The sequence below is a fragment of the Capra hircus genome, chromosome 1 (genome assembly GCF_001704415.2).
Source record: "Capra hircus breed San Clemente chromosome 1, ASM170441v1, whole genome shotgun sequence".
NCBI lineage: Eukaryota > Metazoa > Chordata > Mammalia > Artiodactyla > Bovidae > Capra > Capra hircus.
This window is the reverse complement of record NC_030808.1, coordinates 118,777,402-118,786,121: the sequence shown is the minus strand read 5'-3', so window position 1 is coordinate 118,786,121 and position 8,720 is coordinate 118,777,402.

The following is an 8,720-nucleotide window of genomic DNA, read 5'->3' as shown; positions in this document are numbered from 1 at the left end:
TGGGGGTCAGGGTCTACTGCCATGTAAGACTGCAGACCAGGTGCTGGGCCCTCTGGTGGACAGGGCCGGGTCCCAGGGCAGCTGTAGGCTCAGGGGTCTTAGAGTGGCAGGCCTCGTGGTGGATGGGGGTGCGTGGTTCCTCAGCTTTACTAGTTGCCTGGTCTAAAGTGTCCCAGCACTGGTGCTGACAAGCTGGTGGGTGGGGCTGGGTCCCAGTGCTACGAAACTAGAGAGAAGATTCCGAGATGATGCTTGCCAGCACCAGCGTCCTCATGGTATAACATGCTCCCCGAAATGGCTGCCTCCACCATCTACATCCCCAGGATGAGCCCCAGCTTTTTGGTGCCTCTCCAAGAGGCTGTCCAATATCAGCACAAGGGTCTGACCAGGCTCTTTTTATTTTATTTTATTTTTACTTTATTTTACTTTACAATACTGTATTGGTTTTGCCATACATTGACATGAATCCACCACGGGTGTATACAAGCTCCCAATCCTGAATCCCCCTCCCAACTCCCACCCCATATCATCTCTCTGGATCATCCCCATGCACCAGCCCCAAGCATCCTGAATCCTGTATCGAACATAGACTGGCACTTCATTTCTTACATGATAGTATACATGTTTCAATGCCATTCTCCCGAATCATCCCACCCTCACTCTCTCCCTCAGAGTCCAAAGGTCCGTTCTATACATCTGTGTCTCTTTTGCTGTCTCGCATACAGGGTCATCATTACCTTCTTTCTAAATTCCGTATATATGTGTCAGTATACTGTATTGGTGTTTTTCTTTCTGGCTTACTTCACTCTGTATAATTGGCTCCAGTTTCATCCATCTCATTAGAACTGATTCAAATGTATTCTTTTTAATGACTAAGTAATACTCCATTGTGTATATGTACCACAGCTTTCCTATCCATTCATCTGCTGATGGACATCTAGGTTGTTTCCATGTCCTGGCTATTATAAACAGTGCTGCGATGAAGGCTCTTTTTAAATTGCTTCTTTCTACCTGGGTCCAAGTGTGACATGTACACCCTTTAAGTGTGCAATCTATTTCCCACAGCCCTCTGGTTCTCCTGAAAATAAGTCTTGCTGGCCTTCAAAGTCAAACATTCTGGGGGCTTGTCTTTCTGGTGCGGGACCCCCAGGCTATGGGACCCAATGTCGGGCTCAGACCACTTTATCTTTGGGAAGAAACTTTGCAATTTTAATTATCCTCCCATTTGTAGGTTACCTACCAGTGGTATGGGTCTTGACAGAATCATGGCTCCACCATCTCCTACCTATCTCATTGAGGTTCCTTCTTTATATATATTTTTTTCAACTGAGACAATTACCCAGTGGTGTATTTAGTTTTAGGGCTTCCCAGGTGCCATAGTAGTAAAGAATCTACTTGCCAATGAAGGAGACTCAAGACACTCAGGTTCTAGCCCTGGGTTGGGAAGATCTCCTAGAGTAGGAAATGACAACCCACTCCGGTATTGTTGCCTGGAAAATTCCATGGACAGAGGAGCCTGGTGGCCTACAGTCCACGGAGTAGCAAAGAGATACAACTGAGCACACACACACACACACACACACACACACACACACACACACACACTATTTATTTTAACCTTGAAAGCATGGACTCAATTTTCAATCTTCTTGAAACCAACAAAAGTATAAAGAAAATCCTATAAAGTCTTCATAAGAGAAAAATCAAATCTTAAATCAATGGGGATTCCTGTATTAACCTCTGCCTTCCATTTTTTCCTTATGTAAACTTCACCTTTAACATCAGCCATGTCTTGATTACTTGTCTTCCATTTAAGCCCTTAAACTTTTAAGCCTCCAATCCAAAAGACTCTGTGAGCAGGGAATACATGGTACTGTGTCCCAGGTGTGTCAGAAACACCCAGCTGTCCTTATCAGCTGAGCATATTTCTTGGAAACTGCAGGGCCTTCTGTGCAGTGAAACATTTTTCTCCTGACCTCAAAAAGTATCTAAACACCTTTTCTAGGTAAATACTATTTCTTTCAAAACCTATTTGTCTAGGTCTGTTGGCCAAATTTTGAGAACCGGTATCTTTGGTGAAAGCCATTCTTCTGCTTGCCCCTGGGGTGGGTATTGCCTTTCTCACAGACATCCCCTTGTGAGTTTCACTTAACAGTGGTCACACACTTTTTTCATGAATTTGATTCTAGCCTAACACACCAGAATCCTAAGCAGTATCACTTCAGGGCAGGTGGCTGGGCATCTTTTGCCTCATCTCCCTTTGGGAGAACCCACTGACTTCCAGAAAGGGCTGCCCTCAGTTGACACCAACTGAACATGCCAAGCAGCTCACATGCTGATTTTCTGATATGCCTGGGGAGGTTAGATACTGTCACCCCTCCTAAACTTTGGGCCAGGCCAGAAGCCGGGTGAGTCCTAATGGTGTACCATGGCAGAACAGTTTTTGGCTGTGGGATCCTGTTTGGCAAGGAGAGGTGTAGTATCAAATTCTGACACCAGCCTTTGGCTCGGTAACAGTCAAGGAAGATCCTGGGCTGCGGGAGGGATTTTCCTGATGCAAACTGGCCGCGAAAAATCTTCAGTTCAAGGTCAGTCTGTGCTGCATGGAGCCAGTTCACCCACACACCCTACAACGACTGATTGCAAGTCTTTCTGAAATACAGATGTTAGGAGACTGTGAGTCCTAAATCCTTCCCAATGAAGGTTAACATTTACTTGAGTAAATTTTTACAGCTGTTTAATTCCAAATCAAAAATTATCTCAATCATCCAACAGAACAAAATCTGAAATGTTTGGGGAAATGTTTATCTGGTCACAAAGAACTTGAAAGTCCATCAGAAGCAAAAGTGAAAGCAGCCAGCTGTATAATTTTAAGAGCCATGGCATACAAACCACTCCAGTATTGTAAAGTAATTAGCTTCCAGTTAAATTAATTAATTTTTTAAAAATAGAAGTGAGTATTTTCTAGCTCAAAGACCTTATTTTTCTGTACAAAATAATAGTAAGTCACTTTTTCTTGCCTTACTGGGAAAAAATTGTTTAAAATACATATTTTGGGGGAAAAAAACTTAAATAGTCCTTAAAAAGTTTTAGTACCAGGACTGAGGAAATGTTTGCTTCTACATAACTGCTACTGCTGCTAAGTCACTTCAGTCGTGTCCTACTCTGTGCAACCCCATAGACGGCAGCCACCACGCTCCCCTGTCCCTGGGATTCTCCAGGCAAGAACACTGGAGTGGGTTGCCATCTCCTTCTCCAATGCATGAAAGTGAAAAGTGAAAGGTGAAGTCGCTCAGTCGTGTCTGACTCTTAGCGACCCCATGGACTGCAGCCTACCAGGTTCCTCCATCCATGGGATTTTCCAGGCTTCTACATAAACACCTTTTCAATTTACAAATGACAACAATAGCGCTAGGTATTCATATTTCCAAGAATCATATGTTACTATCATTGCTCTATGTGCAAAATAGTGATACCTCAATCAATGCATCCTCTGAAAACGTGTTGCTTTAGTAGGCACTTTGTTTTAAAAAATCTTCAACAGTCATTTCAAGCCAAACCAGATGTACTCATATATGACAAAAATACCTCTGGACACAGAGTCTTCTTTACTGGCTCACAAAAGGCATAGACACACATTGAAAGTTAACAGTCTCTTAACCTCTCGGTTTCATCATTTTTGTTTACTAAATGGTGCTACTAGTCTTTTGCACAGGCTGCTAAAAAATTAAATGAGATCATATATGTAGGACTTCTTCTTTACTGTGCCTGATATTTATTAGCACTCAAAATAAGTGCCTTTCCTCCCTCAATCAGAATTTACTTTGCTCTCTAACTATAGGTGACATATCTGTCATCAAGAAGAATTTCAGACTCGTGGAGTTATTTCAGGATTTTAGGACTCTCCAAGAAATCATTAAGCCTTCATTCAAATGACCCTTCCCTGGAACCAGAAATATGCAACAGGATCTATTCTAGGAGCTGCTTGGGAATCATAAGGAGGGAAATCATGTATGCCCTTTAACACCAGCTCTTCCAGCCCCTTGGAGCTTGCTTTACTCTCACACTCACCCCTTCTCCTTCTCTGCCTGCCCGTGGGCTGGGAGCCTCCCTCAGGCTCTTTCTTGCATCCATCCATCTTCTTTTACTTTCTACCTTTATTTTTATTCTTAGAGATCTTAGACAGCTTCTTCAAAAATCCAGTGCCCATTCATTCCTCCACTTCCTTTACATCAAAAGCAGCAGCAGATGGTGGGGTGCTATTGACGTATTGTTTGTCTCCATTGGAAATGCGTATCTCTGAGGTCCTAAATTCTGAGGAATGCTTTGCTTCCCACTTACATGGCAGTGAAGCAGCACAGCTTAAGGAGACCCAGGTTTGCTACTCTCTATTAACGTGACCCTGAACAATTTCTTCTCTTCTCCACATCTCTGTTATGTCACTGGTCATATACATTCTGCATGAGCCAAAGAAAGTCATTTTCCTGATGGAAAAGAAAAAGACAAGACAAAAATCAGAAAATGAAACTTTTTGTTTTCAAACATTGTGCTCAATAATACATCCCTCACCCTCATCCTCACCTTAGAGGTTCAAGGTTGAGACTGAATCAGAGATACAATGAGTCTGAGGGATGAGGTATAGTTCAGTGATGTGAAGATGGCTCTGAGTTAGGTGGGGGTACTTGTTACAGCCTTTAATATTTTTAAAACTGGAAGCTTAGTTTTTTAAAAAAGAAGAATAAACCTGTTCTAGATTCCCAGAGTGGCCTTGTGAAAATGGCATGTATCCCGCTGGATTAACAATTGGCTATTTTGAGGATCAAAAGACACAATCCATGGGAGAAAACTTTCTATAATATATATTGTGACCTTGAGGTTTGGTAATGTTTTCTCTCTCCATGTTTTCTGCTCTTTGGGCAAAATCCCTGCAGTTGATAGAGCACTAAGACTTTGGATTGTAATGAACCTTGGGGTCATCTTTTCCAGTCCTTCTCAAATAAGGCCCCATGTGTACACATGCTGGACAAGCAGAAGTGAATGGTACTGCCATGCTTATAAAAAAGAAATTCTCCAGTGATACACATGGGGATTTATGTCCCCTTTTCTCTCAGTGAACTATGAATGGACATATGATCATCTTAAGACATAACTAATTTGTATAAAAACAATAACTTCTGTTCTTCATGATCATAGTATTTAAATTTGGCAATGACCTTTGAAAGTTAACTGCCATTCCTATAAAGTTAAATGTTTCTTTATAAAATTAAATATACCATACTATACAACCCAGTAATCCCACTCCTTTGAATATTCCTGGCAGCTTTATTCATAAAACCCAAGTAGAAGCAGCTCCAATGTCCACCGGCTGAATAATTACATTGTGGTATATAAACGCCAAAGAATCCTACTCAGCAATAGAACGGAATGAATCACTGATATTCAACCACATGAATAAATCTCAAAAGCATCATGCTAAGTAAAAGAAGCCAGACATAAGAGCCTACATACTGTATACATGCATTTCTATGAAATTCTAGAAAAAGTAAATCTATACAGATGGAAATCAGAGCTGTGTTTGGCAGGGGAGGAGAATGGAATTGACTACAAGATACAATGAGAAAGTTTTGGAGACAATTGTGGTGATAGTTATATGATTGTATATTTGTTGAAACTCATTGAATTGTATCCTTTTAAAAAGTGCAACAACTGTATGTAAATTATGCCATCATAAAGCATTTGAAAGAAAAGGTAACCACCAAAGAGATTCTCCTAATTTCAGCCTGATAATTAGCTAATTTAAATGACAATCCATCAACTAAAAGATCATAAATATGATAACTAGAAGTTGAAAGGTGAAAAATATTTGAAATATATTTGAGAAACTGGACAACCTTATCCCTCCCTTTTGACCATTACCATGTTGTTATTATATTACTGGTTAGAATAGATAATAAAACTAAGGCTGACAAATCAAGCCATTACTGTGTCTTTTTAAGATTTTAAACTAATTACAGGTTATTCCCATGTCTGGATCAGTTAAGCCTGTGTATGAAATTTTCATTTTACTGACAGATCACTGCAAAAAACTCCAGTCACCCAAATTGAGCTGAAATGTCCTCTTCCCTTCTCTACTCCCACTAGAAAACTCTGATCACTTTATTTACTAATTAATTCCACATTCTTTCCCCACTTCCAAAGGATCTCAGCAACTTCAGAAATAAATCAGGCAGGGTAATAATGGAGAAAAAAGGTTAAAGCATAAATAAATGCAGGGTGAAGAGCCAAGTAACTAATGGAAAGTTACAAATTTTGCTCTAAGTCTTTTGCTGCTGCTGCTGCCAAGTCACTTCAGTCGTGTCCGACTCTGCAACCCCATAGACGGCAGCCCACCAGGCTCCCCCGTCCCTGGGATTCTCCAGGCAAGAACACTGGAGTGGGTTGCCATTTCCATCTCCAATGCATGAAAGTGAAAAGTGAAAGTGAAGTCGCTCAGTCGTGTTCGACTCCTAGCGACCCCATGGACTGCAGCCAGTGGCCTAAAAAAAGAAAAAACGAATTAATATAACTCAAAATGTCTATTAGATAATGAAAAAAAATAAGTATTAAGGCATACAACACTCTTTCTGATACGAAGATCAAGGTGAAAATTTTCCCATGGAGCCTCTGAAAGGAAATTCTGTGACACCAAGAAACATCTACAAGAGCCCATAGGAGGGACCTATTAACGCTGGTGGTCCAGTGGTTAATATTAATAATCTGCCTTCCAAAGCAGGGGTCACAGGTTTGATCCCTGGTCTGGGAACTAAGATCCTACATGCCTCAGGACATCAAAGCCCACATGCAGCAACTATTGAGCACGTGTACCCTAGGGCCCATGATTAGAAACCAGATGAAGTCACAGCAGTGAGAGGCCTGTGCACTGCAACTAGAGAAAGCCCATGTGTAGCATCAAAAATAAATAAAATTTAAAAAAAAATAGAATCCATAGAATTGATGCTTTCGAACTGTGGTGTTGGAGAAGATTTTTGAGAGTCCCTTGAACAGCAAGGAGCTCAAACCAGTCAATCCTATGGGAAATCAACCCTGAATATTCATTGGAAGGACTGATGCTGAAGCTGAAGCTCCAATACTTTGGCCACCTGATGTGAAGAGTCAACTCACTGGAAAAGACCCTGAGCTGGGAAAGATTGAGGAAAGGAAGAAAAGGGGACAACAGAGGACAAGATATTTGGATGGGATCATTGACTCAACGGACATGAGTTTGAGCAAGCTCCAGGAGATGGTGAACGTCCGGGAAATGTGCTGCAGTCCACGGGGTTGCAAAGAGTCAGACGTGACTACGCAACTGAACAACAACATAGGAAAAGTCACAACAGTGAGTTTTTTTGTGACATCCTTAAAACTATGGGAAAAGTCGAGAAGATAATGCCATTCTAGGAGGGGAACATGGTAGCTGGGGCAGGGGGAAGGTAGCAGGCAAGACTTACTTTTCACCGTACACATATGTTTTTCAGTAGCACACACCTACACACATTGCCAGACAGAGATTAGTACACAGACTGGAGAGGCAAGCCACCTGGTTCAAATCCTAGCTGTACAAATTACTAGCTGCAAAATGTTGGGCAAGCTCTGTGCCTCACCTCTAAAGTAGGGAGTAGAGACTACCTCATCAGATTGCTGGGAAGATTAAATGATTTAATATGTATAAGAAGCTTAGCATCAAGTATGTGTCAGTCATTACTAACAATAAAGCCAAAGTGAAGTTTTGTCAAGGTTGTCCTGTGATGGGCCAAGATATTAGGGCATGTATGAAGTTAAATAATAATCAGATTTTAGCCAGGAATATCAAATTAGAGTATCTAGCAGATATGAAAATCAGCTGCCATGACTGTGGGATTTATATAGCTAACGAGCCTGAATTGTTTGAGTTTTGTTATATGTTTTAAAAGGCAATAGAATAGTAAGCATTGCTGAAAGAAATTAAAGATTTAAGTAAATGAAAAGACATCCTACGTTCATAGATCAGAAGGCTTAATTGTTGTCAATACTCCCCAAATTGAGCCACAAATTCAATGCAGGCTTATCAATATTCCAGCTTCCTTTACTGTAGAAATTAATAAATTGATCCTAAAATTTACATGAAAATGCAAAGATTTCAGAACAACCAAAACAATCTGAAAACAGAATAAAAACAGAGAACTCACCCTTCCCAATTCTAAATGTACTACAAAGCTGCAGAAATCAAGAAACCATGGAACTAGCATTAGGATAGACATATATGTCAATGGAACCGAACTGAGTCCAGAAATAGAACTCTCACACTTACAGTCAAATCATGGCATCTGGTCCCATCACTTCATGGGAAATAGATGGGGAAACAGTGGAAACAGTGTCAGACTTTATTTTTGGGGGCTCCAAAATCACTACAGATGGTGACTGCAGCCATGAAATTAAAAGACACTTACTCCTTGGAAGGAAAGTTATGACCAACCTAGATAGCATATTCAAAAGCAGAGACATTACTTGCCAACAAAGGTCCATCTAATCAAGGCTATGGTTTTTCCAGTGGTCACGTATGGATGTGAGAGTTAGACTGTGAAGAAGGCTGAGCACCGAAGAATTTATGCTTTTGAACTGTGGTGTTGAAGAAGACGCTTGAGAGTCCCTTGGACTGCAAGGAGATCCAACCAGTCCATTCTAAAGGAGATCAGCTCTGGGTG